This window comes from Euprymna scolopes, chromosome 22, assembly GCF_053919585.1.
Source record: "Euprymna scolopes isolate OS-2025 chromosome 22, ASM5391958v1, whole genome shotgun sequence".
Taxonomy (NCBI): Eukaryota; Metazoa; Mollusca; class Cephalopoda; order Sepiida; family Sepiolidae; genus Euprymna; species Euprymna scolopes.
Genome location: NC_136503.1, coordinates 83,185,537 through 83,198,009, shown reverse-complemented (window position 1 = coordinate 83,198,009; position 12,473 = coordinate 83,185,537).

Below are 12,473 nucleotides of genomic sequence, written 5' to 3'. Positions count from 1 at the left end.
GCACGACAATGTTGATACTTTCAGCTTCAGACTTCTATCCATCGATGACTACTTGTAAAAACTTATTGAAGAGAAAAGATTCGATGGTTGAGAAGACATTTCCAGATATTCCGTAGTTGGACATCTTGTGAAGTAGGCTTTTGTGCCAAACCCTATCAAATGCCTCTGATATATCAGGAGCTATTGAGGAAATCCTTGTTGATAGACTCACTGATCTTATGTGAAATTACAGTCAGTGTATCAACTTGCATATTGCTTGCCACTGAGTACATAGTTTTTTGCTGAGGTAATTGACAATTTCTGTATTTAACACAGAGTCAAACGACTTACTCATCACACACAGAAGACTAATTGGTTTGTACTGAAATGCAGAAAACTGATCTTCAGTATTTTAAAATACTAGACAAACTAATTAGGTTTTCCAAGGTGCTTGGAAGCATTTCTCCTTTAGGCATCGATTGAACAGTTTTGCAAGGATGGTTGCAGCTTTTTGAGTACTATAACTGGAATATTGTCAAGACCAGTTGCTTTGCTGGTATCAATGTGGCAATATCATGAACAGATATGTGGATGTCGCTCAGATTATTTTGGTCTTGGGAGAAAATTCAGAAGGTAGGTGACTCTAATTGTATAGAGTTGAGTTCGATGCAAAGATCTTGGAAAAGAGTTTGGCTTTATAAGATGCTGAAAAAAAATCACCTCAGGCCTGTTGATGATGGTCGACTAGAGGACGTTCAGGACCTTATTTATTATTCACCAAAACTCATGGGAATCAAATCTTTGTTCTTTTACGTTGGACTTGATGGACTGAGCATATGATTTTCTTGTATTTTTTATAATCCTTTTGCAGTGATTACTGGCAGTTCTAACGGCGACTTTAGTTTCAAAACATTTATCATGTTTAAAGCAATTGAAGAAGTGGTTTCTGTGTGCAATGGCAGTAGCACATTCAGATGTGTATCATGGGTGGCTGTTCGATTTCTGTTGGAATTTCTTGGAGTGTTTGTAGTTGTGTATGCTAATCGTTAAATAATCGTACTTTTTTTAATTACAATTTCACTCCAAACAAGGCAAATTGCCACTTTGGTGTAGGGGGCTACTATCAGGGGCAACAACTACTGGGGTACTATGTAGGGATTTGGGCAGCAAGAAGTCGGTTCACGTTACACTTGAACTTCTGCACGTCAGTACTGTTGGGGAAGCAGGGACCTGGAATGGAATTCCAAAGTCTAGCAGTTCTGGGGAAGAAACTATTGGAGTAGAAAGATCTTTTACATCTAGGGATCTCTATAGTGTGGGGGTGGGATTTAGCAGCCTGTCGGTTTTTTCGTATAAGTGGGATGCTACAGAGGACGCATTCTTTTTAAATATAGAGCATAGGGGTAGTTGCGATATGAACGTTCGGAAACCGTCCCAGTCAGCCACCAAGTACTGTTTCATGGAGAGGGATATTTGGGATTTTATTGTATTATGTTGGTGCAAAAATAATGTTTTTTTTTTAAATATATATAATTGAACGTAAAAAAAAAACGACATTATTTTTGCATCAACCTAATACTTTGTTTTTATCTTTATTGAGACAACTGAGTGGTTAGACGATCCTAGCAGAGACATAACTGAGGATGAGCAGAGTTCAGAACATATAAGAAAAATATGTAGAAGACTTGCAAATTATCCATCAGCATCGGGTATCCGATTGGGTTCGTTAACAATCTGTGTTACGTCAACATATTCACTTGTGACTACTTTTCACTCAACGTGTGTTACCCAAACACGTGGTTGTACAATTTTTCCATTGTTGAAAGTATACATTTATATTCTTATCTCTTTGTAAATTTTATATTGTTATTTGCTTTGTTTTAAATTTCGTTTTTCTCATATTTTCTTTTTTAAATAAAAATCTGTTCATGTTTTAGTTAGCACTTGCTAACTCGCGACCCGTCTATTTTCTCACGTTTTATTTATTTCCATTTTATTCTGAATCCTTGTATATAGTTACGTCTGAAAATTCAGTACGGCACCAGAAGTGGACTCGGTTTATGGAAATGGTAAAACTTGTGGAGATTTCTCTGTTTTACGGTTGTTGTAAATGGAACGGAGATTTAAATTTCGTTCCGTTTTAATCTTTTTTTTTTTAAATTGTGCTCCCCCAAATCGAAAGTAATCGAAAGAATAACATTCAACGAACTTATATATATATATATATATATATATATATATATATATATATATATATATATATATATATATATATATATATAAACGAAAGTTATTTTTTATAAAAATAAAATTTTATTGACAAAAACGTAATAATTTCATTTTAAACGATAAAGGTCAATTTGGTTTACCTTTTTTGGTATTTTTTTTTATTTTTTTTTTTTTTTACATAAGTCCAACTCACCGTCGACTTTTATAGATTTTCGGGTATGCTTACAACGAATAAATACCCAAACTTTCAGAATAGACATCCCAAACCTCCCCATGTTAAGAACGACTTTCGGAATAGGCATTCCCAACCTCCTCATATTAAGAACGGCTTTCGGAATAGACCCCCCCAACCTTGTCAGCATATGCGAAAACCTATAAAAGATGACATGTCGAATGTGAATGATGAATTGGACGTACTGTAAAAATGTACCGAACTTAAAACGGAACGAAATCTAAATTTCCGTTTCATTTTTACAACGACATTAAAACAGAGCATTCTCCACAAGTTTTACCATGGAAATATGGAATGGAAGTCAGAAAACATGAGACGAAAAACGAGACCATATGGAAATAATTTATTTAAAAAAATATTCAATTTTAACACTTCTTGTCTTATCATGAAACAATAAAAAATAATAAACTTAGATTTTTTTTATATTTCTATAAATAGTTTTTTCTTTGTTTTAAAACTTGTGTCATCACGAAAAAAAAAACCCCAATGAAAATGTTTATTATTTACATTTCTATAAATGGTGTCTTTTTGAAATAATATATTTTTGTCTTTCACAAGTTTTATCACAGAATTTTTGTCGTCAATAATGTGTTACAAAAACGAACTTATTTTAAACATTTGTATAAAAAATGGTTTCTTAAGATGGATAAATGGAATTTTGTCATAAATAATGCATGAAAGGTTTTTTTTATTAATATTTTTTGTGTTATCATGAACTATTTTCATATTTTAAACATTAGCATTTTTTTTTTAATAGAAATGTAAAAAATAACAAAAATATTATTTTTTTTACTTTTTTTCATTATAAAAGAAGAAGGTGGTTTCGTTTTTCATGTAATGTTTACTGGCTTCCATTCCATATTCACATAAACCGAGCCCACTTCCGGTGTCTTAACTTTGCGTACGGAATTTTTCGGCATCATCCATTTTCTTCCTTCAATAAAACATAACATTTATACCGATTAACATTAATTCTTTTTATTTGTTTTTTTGTTAGCGATACTCTTTGAACGAATTCAATTATTTATACGAAAGTGCATTTTTACCTAAATGCGAGTCGGGAATAATTTTCCCTTTGACCAATTTGATACCCCCTAAATGGGGAGCGGCATATATATATTATTTTTAAAATATAATTATCCACTGACACGTGTTTTGTCGTCTACGACTCATCAGAGTGGCCGTGGTTCTTGGCAGTACCCAAAGACGCTACCGTTATCCAAGCTGGCTCTGCCAAGGCCAAGGACCTCGCCATAAAGTCTTGAAAGCGGTTTTAGTTCCATTTAATATTTCGTTCAAATCCGATACTGTCAGTCAAAATTCAAAATGTCCGAATCCAGTGATAGTGTGAAGGTTTACGTGATCACGTGATGTTTCAAAGCAACAATACAACATCTGAATGAAAACAAAGAACAAAAAAAAAAAACAACAACAAAAAAAACAAACACATACTTAAAAATATTTTCTTGCATTTGATACAAGTTATTTTCTGGAAATTTATTTTTTTACATCCCTTTTTTCTTGTTAACTATATTGCACAGCCGCCAATATTATTGCTAACATTTACATGTTTCTATTTGCGTACTAACAAACAAACGTTAAAAACACGATAACCTTTTAATAGTATATATAGATTAGTGTCATACAAGTGTAGTCCATGCTACAGAAAAATTTCTGGTAACAGATCCTTTCATGGCCTTCTTTAGAGGTTTTTGTTGTTTGTGAAACGATTTTTTTTTTGCTTTTTGTTTTTGGAAAACGAATTAATCAACATCAGCAACAAACAAACAAAAAAAAGCAAACAATGTTAATGGCGATAATTAGCCTTTTTGTCGTTGGTTGGGGATTTCTGTTATGCCCGTATTCTCCTGTTGCATTATTGTGGGAAGACGCACAAAATAATTGGCTGCCCCCACCCCATACACTCTGAAAAAAAAAAAGCAAAAAAAAAAAAAAAAAAACACAAAGGAAAACAAACAAACGTTCAATTCTGGACAGAGATGGAAACTGTGTCGAAGGTAGGACAAAAAATAATAACAATAAAAAAAAAACCCCAAAAAACCATCCAGAATAAAAACGATGTTCCGAGAAAAACTTTTTGCCAATTTTTTATATCCAAAGAAAGAAAGACATTAACATGCAAAACACACAAGAACAAGGGATTCGGGGTTTTCATTACTTTAGTTCGATTTCTTTATTTCCTAAGGAATCATCACTTATCAAGGCCAAAAGCCTCTTGAGGGTAAAGACTGGTGTTGCAATATTTTTGATATATTGAGGGTAGATATTTGTCTGCTGTCCACCACAGCAAAGTGTGACACAAGGTCGGAAAGGGGAGAATAGGCAAGCTCCCCTATAGGAGGGGCACTCTTGCCGTTATAAAAATTGCGTGGGCATCCCGGTCGGCATTCCCCGTCGGGGCGCCTTAGGCGGCAAGCAATAAACTTGCCCCACCCGAAAGCCAGGTGGCAAGGCCTGGGAGGGTGGACCTCCTAGGTGATACCCAAAGCGCACCTCAGTCTGACAAGTACAGAGCCGGTTCCTGGCCCCCCGCACCTGACGGGCTGAGTGTCAAGAACGGATCCTTGACGAGTACTTTTTATCCAGTCCCCAAGCCACTGAAGCAAGAAGGAGACCATCTTCACTACTAATGAGGGTATAATAACTGAAAGTGGGGAGATTCTATTTATAAACGCTGCCGATAGGAACTGACAAATCAAATTAAACCACGTTCTGCTAGTAACCAATGAGAAACCAATCGTCGCTCATCTCCTTAAATATTTTTACGATTTTGAACCCCAGAAAATTCATCATAACTTTCGTTTTACTGAACGAAAATTGAAAAGAGATTTTTTCGCAATATAACTGAGAAGGTGATCTATAAACTGTAATAATTGTTTGAAATTTGGTCAAAAATGAGTAAGTGGTGAAGCTTTAAAGCAGTTCTAAATGACTAAAACTACCACTTATCCATATAATCAGGCACTCCCGTGTTTGAATGATATAAGTAAAAATAAAATTTTATGCAAAGTCATTTGTTTAAAGTCTTTGATGGTGAGCATCACCGTTTTAATCCGAAATTTTCTCAAAACGAATAAGCTATCGCCGACGATTCTACTTTAAACTCTATTTACTTTCTTTCACCCCAAATATTGGAAATGCCACTGAGTTGTAAGGGGCTCCTGTGAATTAGAGGCCATACATACAAGGGGAATCCTAAGTTGAGAGTTGTACAACGAGATGTTTGTTCACATTACATTTAAACAACTGTATGTTAGCACAGTCAGAGGAACAGGAGGCAAGGAAAGAAATTCAAAAGGTTAGAAGTCAGATGAAACAAACTATTCGCATAGAAAGTCCTCCAGCATCTGGGTAGCCCGAAAGTGAAGGCGTCTCTCTCAGTCTAGAAGGATTTCTCATTCATTGACCGAGGACAGAAAAGATATTGACAAAACAGTGCACGCTTGCAAAAAAGTTTGTAATTCTAAGTCCGTTTCTCGGGGGGGGGGGGAGTAAATAGAGACATGATCTCTGCAATGTTTCGTTTGTTTATTAAAAAAGTTTTGTAAATTAAAAACGCATTCTACATTAAAAAGTAAATATTAATTATGGTACGTCTCCGTTTTCTTTAAATAAATATTCCCTTATCGACATTGTGACGTAAAACAAACCACCCAGTAATGTTTTAATTTAAATAAAGATTTCTTATCCGTATATTTACAGGTTCCATGTGCGTATGCAAAGGTTAACCGGAAGTCACAGAAACCGGTGTAGACTCGAATTTGCCCTTTTCATATTTGTTTAATTCCGGAGTGCCTTAAACCTAATTAGTGCATTGGATGCTTGAGAAAGCAACGGAATTATGGAGATTGGAACTGACAGCTGGAGCTAAGCATCTGGCAGAGATAGGAATAGAGAGAGGAATTTTCTAGAGAGACTCTTTGTCGCTACTACTTTTTATCATAGCCAAGATGCTATTTTACAGCGTCTTCATGGAGTGCAATATCAGTTTTAAGTTGACAAACTAGAAATAAAGACAAAATAATCATTCCATGTGGACAATCTGAAACTATCTGTAAGAAAGAAAGAAACAAAAAGGAATATTTACTGAATGCAACGAGAATGTTCGGCTAGCGAGTTCAGACGGAATTCAGAATAGAAAAGTATGCACTATTTAAGGTTAAGAAGTCGGGGCGAACACGGAACTGTCTAACCGAGAAAAGATGGGTTACTTGGAAAACGTAATATGTATACATACATTGAAATTCTAGGGGCTGACCTCATCAGTTTATCAGAATAATACAAAAAATTGGAAGAGAATACCTGAGACAAACAAACAAAGAAACAAAGAAAAATAACTCTTGCATCCTAAATTATATAGTAGAAGCATAATGGGCGGTATCACTAGTAAAGTATTCTGGACTCTTCATAAACAGAACCAACGAAGAACTTGGATCAAAAACTAGCAAACTAGTGACACGCATCACACATTACATCCAAAGGAGTATACTGACTGACTTTATATCAAAAGTAAAGAAGTTGGAGCACATGACTGATAAGTATAGAAGATTAGATGACACGATAAACGAACAAAGAAAATATATAACTTTAAAATACAGAAAGGCGCAGCAATTTCAATACAATCAAAAAGCAGTGAAATTCGAAACAAAAGGTGAGAAAATAAAAATTAGAAAAGAATCAGCTACATGGACGATTTATAAGATTGACCGAAGAAAGCACGTACAAAAAACACACGAGCATGGCTACGAAAAGGACACTTGAATAGAGATGCGGAATTGCTCTTGTTACAGCCAAACCGAACAACACGATTAGTAATGTGTAAACTGTTGCATGTGGATGTTTAGTGGGGTAGTTGGCTGTAAACTATTGCCGACAGGATTGCAAGTCGAAAATATTTAGCTTAAACGAAGCCAACATAAAAGATACGAATTTGCGTATTTGAAACTGTTGTCACCTTGAAGTGTCGATAATAACACGTTGCAATATTTACAGGAATCTGTAAATAGAAGTACGGAAATAGTATGCTACAGAAAGTTTGCGTCCGTTAATGTGACTATGGCTGCCACTAAATGACTATTACGACACTTAATTGTAACCCTAGTCATGGTTTTTGGAAGAGTCCATCTAAGGTAAATCAACATCACACACCGTAACAGAAACAGTAATTTCTTCTTGTATACAAGGTTCAGTGCTGTGATTGTGCGATTCTTTTGCAAAACGAATTTTCATACTAGATGGTGGATTTCATGGCCAGACAGTTTTTATATCCATAGATTGACAGCTGATAAATCTCTAGCGGTCTCCTGATGTACCTATTTACAATGCCTCCCCACGGGACAGAGTTAGACACCAGGGTCGTTTTTTAACGTGGAGAAAAGGTACAAAAATAAAAATTGTCTCAGTTGTGAAGGATTTCTCCTCCACTGAAAGAGAACGAGAAATGGAAGTGCCGCATCTGAAGAACAGATGGTATTTATTTGCTCCCCCACCGAGCAAATTAGGCACAAGGCCGATTTTTAATGTGAGGAGTGAAGGGAGGGGGAAGGGAAAAAGGGGACCAGCTCCCGAGAGGTGGGAAATGGGAGCTGGTTAAAGGTCAGGCATGTGGGGTTGCCCCCACATCTGGTCTTTGCTAGTCATAGCTGGTCTTTGCTAGTCATAGCTTGCAGCATCTGCCGGAACAGATGGTATTTATTTGCTTCCCCACCGAGCAAATTAGGCACAAGGCCGATTTTTAATGTGAGGAGTGAAGGGGAAATGGGGACCAACTCCCCGGGGAGTAGGGGAGCTGGATAGTGACAATTGGTATGAAGGGTTGCCCCTACATTGACCAAGGTCTTATATGTGGGGTTTCCCCCACATATGGTCTTTGCTTGCAGTATCTGCCGGAACAGATGGTATTTATTTGCTCCCCCACCGAGCAAATTAGGCACAAGGCCGATTTTTAATGTGAGGAGTGAAGGGAGGGGGAAGGGAAAAAGGGGACCAGCTCCCGAGAGGTGGGAAATGGGAGCTGGTTAATGGTCAGGCATGTGGGGTTGCCCCCACATCTGGTCTTTGCTAGTCATAGCTTGCAGCATCTGCCGGAACAGATGGTGTTTATTTGCTCCCCCACTGAGCAAATTAGGCACAAGGCCGTTTTTTATGTGAGGTAAAAACCAGCTCCCCTAAAAGTAGGCAAAAAGGGGGCACTCTGGTTACCAAAAATAATAATTGTCCCAGTATAGAGGGTTTCCCCTCCATTGACTGGTACAAATTATCTTAAGTGCAGCATCTGTCGGAACAGATACTACACTTTGATCTTGGTCAAAGCGGTCTCCTGATGTAATCCAAGCGATATCTATATATATCCCAGTAGGGTGGGAAAGAGGAGAGTTGGTTTTTATGGGTTTCAGAGATAGATGGGCCTTTGAGCTTATGGAATGTTTGTGGTCGATTAGACATGTGTTTTCATTCGGTCGGGTTCAGAGTTCTGATTGCTGGTCTGTTGTTTGGTAGAAAAATCAAGTATCCTATTAAAATATAAGTTTAATCGCTTAAAATAAAACATGGTTACTTGTTTTAAAATTCAGTTGAGGTTGTTATGATGGAAAATATCTTTGGTGAATCAGAAGAACAGGCGACTTGAAGTCTGCAGCCAATGGAATCAGATTTTAAAAAATCGCAGATATAAAAATATTCCGCTTACTAAGTTCAAGTTAAAAGTAAGTAATCAAATTGGCGTAAAACAAAACATGTAAAAGTTTTGTACATATTTTTATTTAAAAATATATTTTATAAAATTAAATAATACTTCATTGCATGAAATAATAATGAAAATGTTATTGTTTCACTGTTTGGAATTTGTTTCTAGTATTATAAAAAATACATTATATCATGAAACATTTATTGGCTTCTTCATTAGAAAATAGAATAAAATGTTATTATTTTTTTTTAGAAAAATAGAATAAAATGTTATTTTTTTTAGAAAAATAGAATAAAATGTTATTATTTTTTTTAGAAAAATAGAATAAAATGTGTTTTTTGTATTAATGCTTTTAATATTATCAAAATATATTATTAAAAAAAATTCCAACAAACGTAATATACGGGGATTTCATATAAAATGCTGTCGAACTAATTTTTAAAACTCTGCGACGCCAGAGGAACTCTTGCAGGTAACTTCTGAAAATTTCTCCACTAATTCCTCGCATTATTCGGAAATGGCGTTTGACATTATTCCATGTGTATTCCATACGATTTGTACAGTTCTGTCATTGCAGTCCACACAATCGTACTTATGTATAGTAACAACATGGTTAGGTCGGCCATTTTAAGCCCGCCAACCATCAATAATTGTTCTAGTGTCAGACCTCACAAATCGCCGAACCAGAGGAAACAACGTTTTGACGTCTTTGCTAACGATTGGCATCATCACATTTGTTTATTGCTCCACCATACCAAGAATCCATTGGCCTTCTTTATATCTTTCGCGGTTATATTTACGATACATTAATTTACTTTCGTTAATTTTTACGGTTTTATCGGAACCGCCCATCTCAACAGGATTGTCAATCAATAATGTGCAAATGTATCTGATGAAATTATACTTGGATGCAATTGTTTTGTTACAGCGTCCGAGACCATATTGGTCAGCCGGGGGTGTGAACCTTATGATATTTCTACTTCTTTTTTGCTCTATTTGCAACGTTTATAAATTTCTTCAATCTAATTTTGTATTTTTACAGCCAGGGTGTTTTTAGACTTTTATATTCATTAAGACTTTTTCATTAGATCATCCTATTTTTTACAGAATCTATATACTAATACCATAGCGTGTGTGTTATTGTGTGTTTTTTTCCGGGTGACTGTCTTTTAATTGTTATGATCTTCCATTTCTTGTAATAAATAATTTTACCAAGAATTTTTCATAAGTTTTGGTGTTGGTTTCGATTATAGCTGAAGGAACTTAAGTTTATGTATGTATATATATATATATATATATATATATATATATATGTTATATATTATATATATTTTTGGCACTGCAGTCAGTATGAGGGCTATATACTGAATTCAGATGAAGACACGTGAACGATAACAGTTTGTGTAGTGAACAAACGCAAACACAGGTCCACAAAGCACTGTGAAAAACCTATGTAAAACGCTGAAAAATACCGTTGCTCATGAATAAAGCTTGACATTAATACCTGCATATTTTAAAAATACATTATCTTTCCTTTGTTGTGATTCCAGCATCCTAAATTATAATTTCGTCTAAATAGATATGAATTTAGGAAGCTAAAAAAAGGTTGGTCATAATGCAAATAAAGTAGGTTATTTGGTCTGTTAGACTCAATTTGGGAATATCACTTTCGTCGTTAACTACGCAGAGTGCTTGACCTCTCATTATTTTTACACAGTTCAATCGTCTACGTAACAAGTTCGGGCTGTTGGTCGACTTGCCCTGCGTATGTATTCTTAATCTCTTATCTTTATAATGTTAATAAGTAAATTGATTTTCTGATATTCAGTTACAAATCAAATCAAACTGGTATAGTGCAACAAGCCATGCAAAGAGACAAGTGGAAGCACATCCACATACAGAGTGATTATTTGTCTACGGTTGTTTTAAATATGGATACTTCTTGCCTCCTCAACTTTAAGTTATTTTCTTAAATTGCCGTGAACACTAGAATATTTCAATTAAAAGACAAATATGAACAGGTAAAATTAAAGAAGAATAAAAGGCAAATCAAATGAGGTATAGGCTGTTTAAACAGTTATATTAAATTTTAAAATTACAAGTGCGGACTTTCTTTTTGCCGCCTATATATATATATATATATATATATATAGGCGGCAAAAAGAAAGTCCGCACTTGTAATTTTAAAATTTAATATAACTGTTTAAACAACCTATACCTCATTTGATTTGCCTTTTATTCTTCTTTAATTAGTAGTGCGGACTTTCATTTTACCGCCTATATATATATATATATATATATATATATATATATATATATATATATATATATATATATATAGGCGGTAAAATGAAAGTCCGCACTACTAATTTTAAAAGTTAATGTAACTGTTTAAACAACCTATACCTCATTAGATTTTAGAATATATATATATATATATATATATATATATATATATATATATATATATATATATATATATATATATTGTGATACATTTATGAAAATGTATAATAAATTATTTTATTGATTTTTAGCCGAGAGGAGATATATTTTTACTATATTTTATTTACTGTGTATTCTTTGCGCCAAAAGATGTATTCTCGTCTGCTCGTTCATATTTTGTAAACAAAACAGAAAAAAGGGGAGGAAGATGCCTGCGAGCAAGAGGAGAAGGAAGAGATAGAGATACTGTGAACGAAGGGTGGAAGAGGAAAGAGAAAAGAACGCTCATAGACGAGAAAGAGAGGAGAGAGAACAGATAGAGAGAGATAGACCGTATATATAGAGAGAGGACTGAAAAAAGTTGTCAACAGGCAGTGGAGCTTCGGGCTTCAAAGCGACAAGACGTAAGTTAGCAAAGGTCAGGGTGGCCATACCAGCGAAAGGCGACGGCAGCGTGGTAGCGGCGTCGTGGATGTAAATATCAACGACACAAGCCGATGTTGGCGGCGAGGGTAAAAATCTGTTTTGATCAGCGGTCAAAGTTAGAATATTGACTGAAGAAAAGAATGAACCCAGCGAATGAAGGATCCAAGGAGCAGTGAAATATTTACTATAAATCAAGGGCTTCGATGAGCTTCAGAAACAAATACTAGGAGCAATTAACACACACGCGCGTAATGAAACGTAAATAATCCGAAGGACACAAATATGAAAACTAACCTGCGCGCGCGTAATCATATATAAATAATTTACAGGAAATAAATATATATAAAAGAAAGAGACAAAAGGAAAGTCACATTTCAAAGGACATTCAGTGAGTTTTTCAACCAAAACTTTCATTTCTCCAACATCTCTCTCTTACCTTAGAATCTGTATCTAATT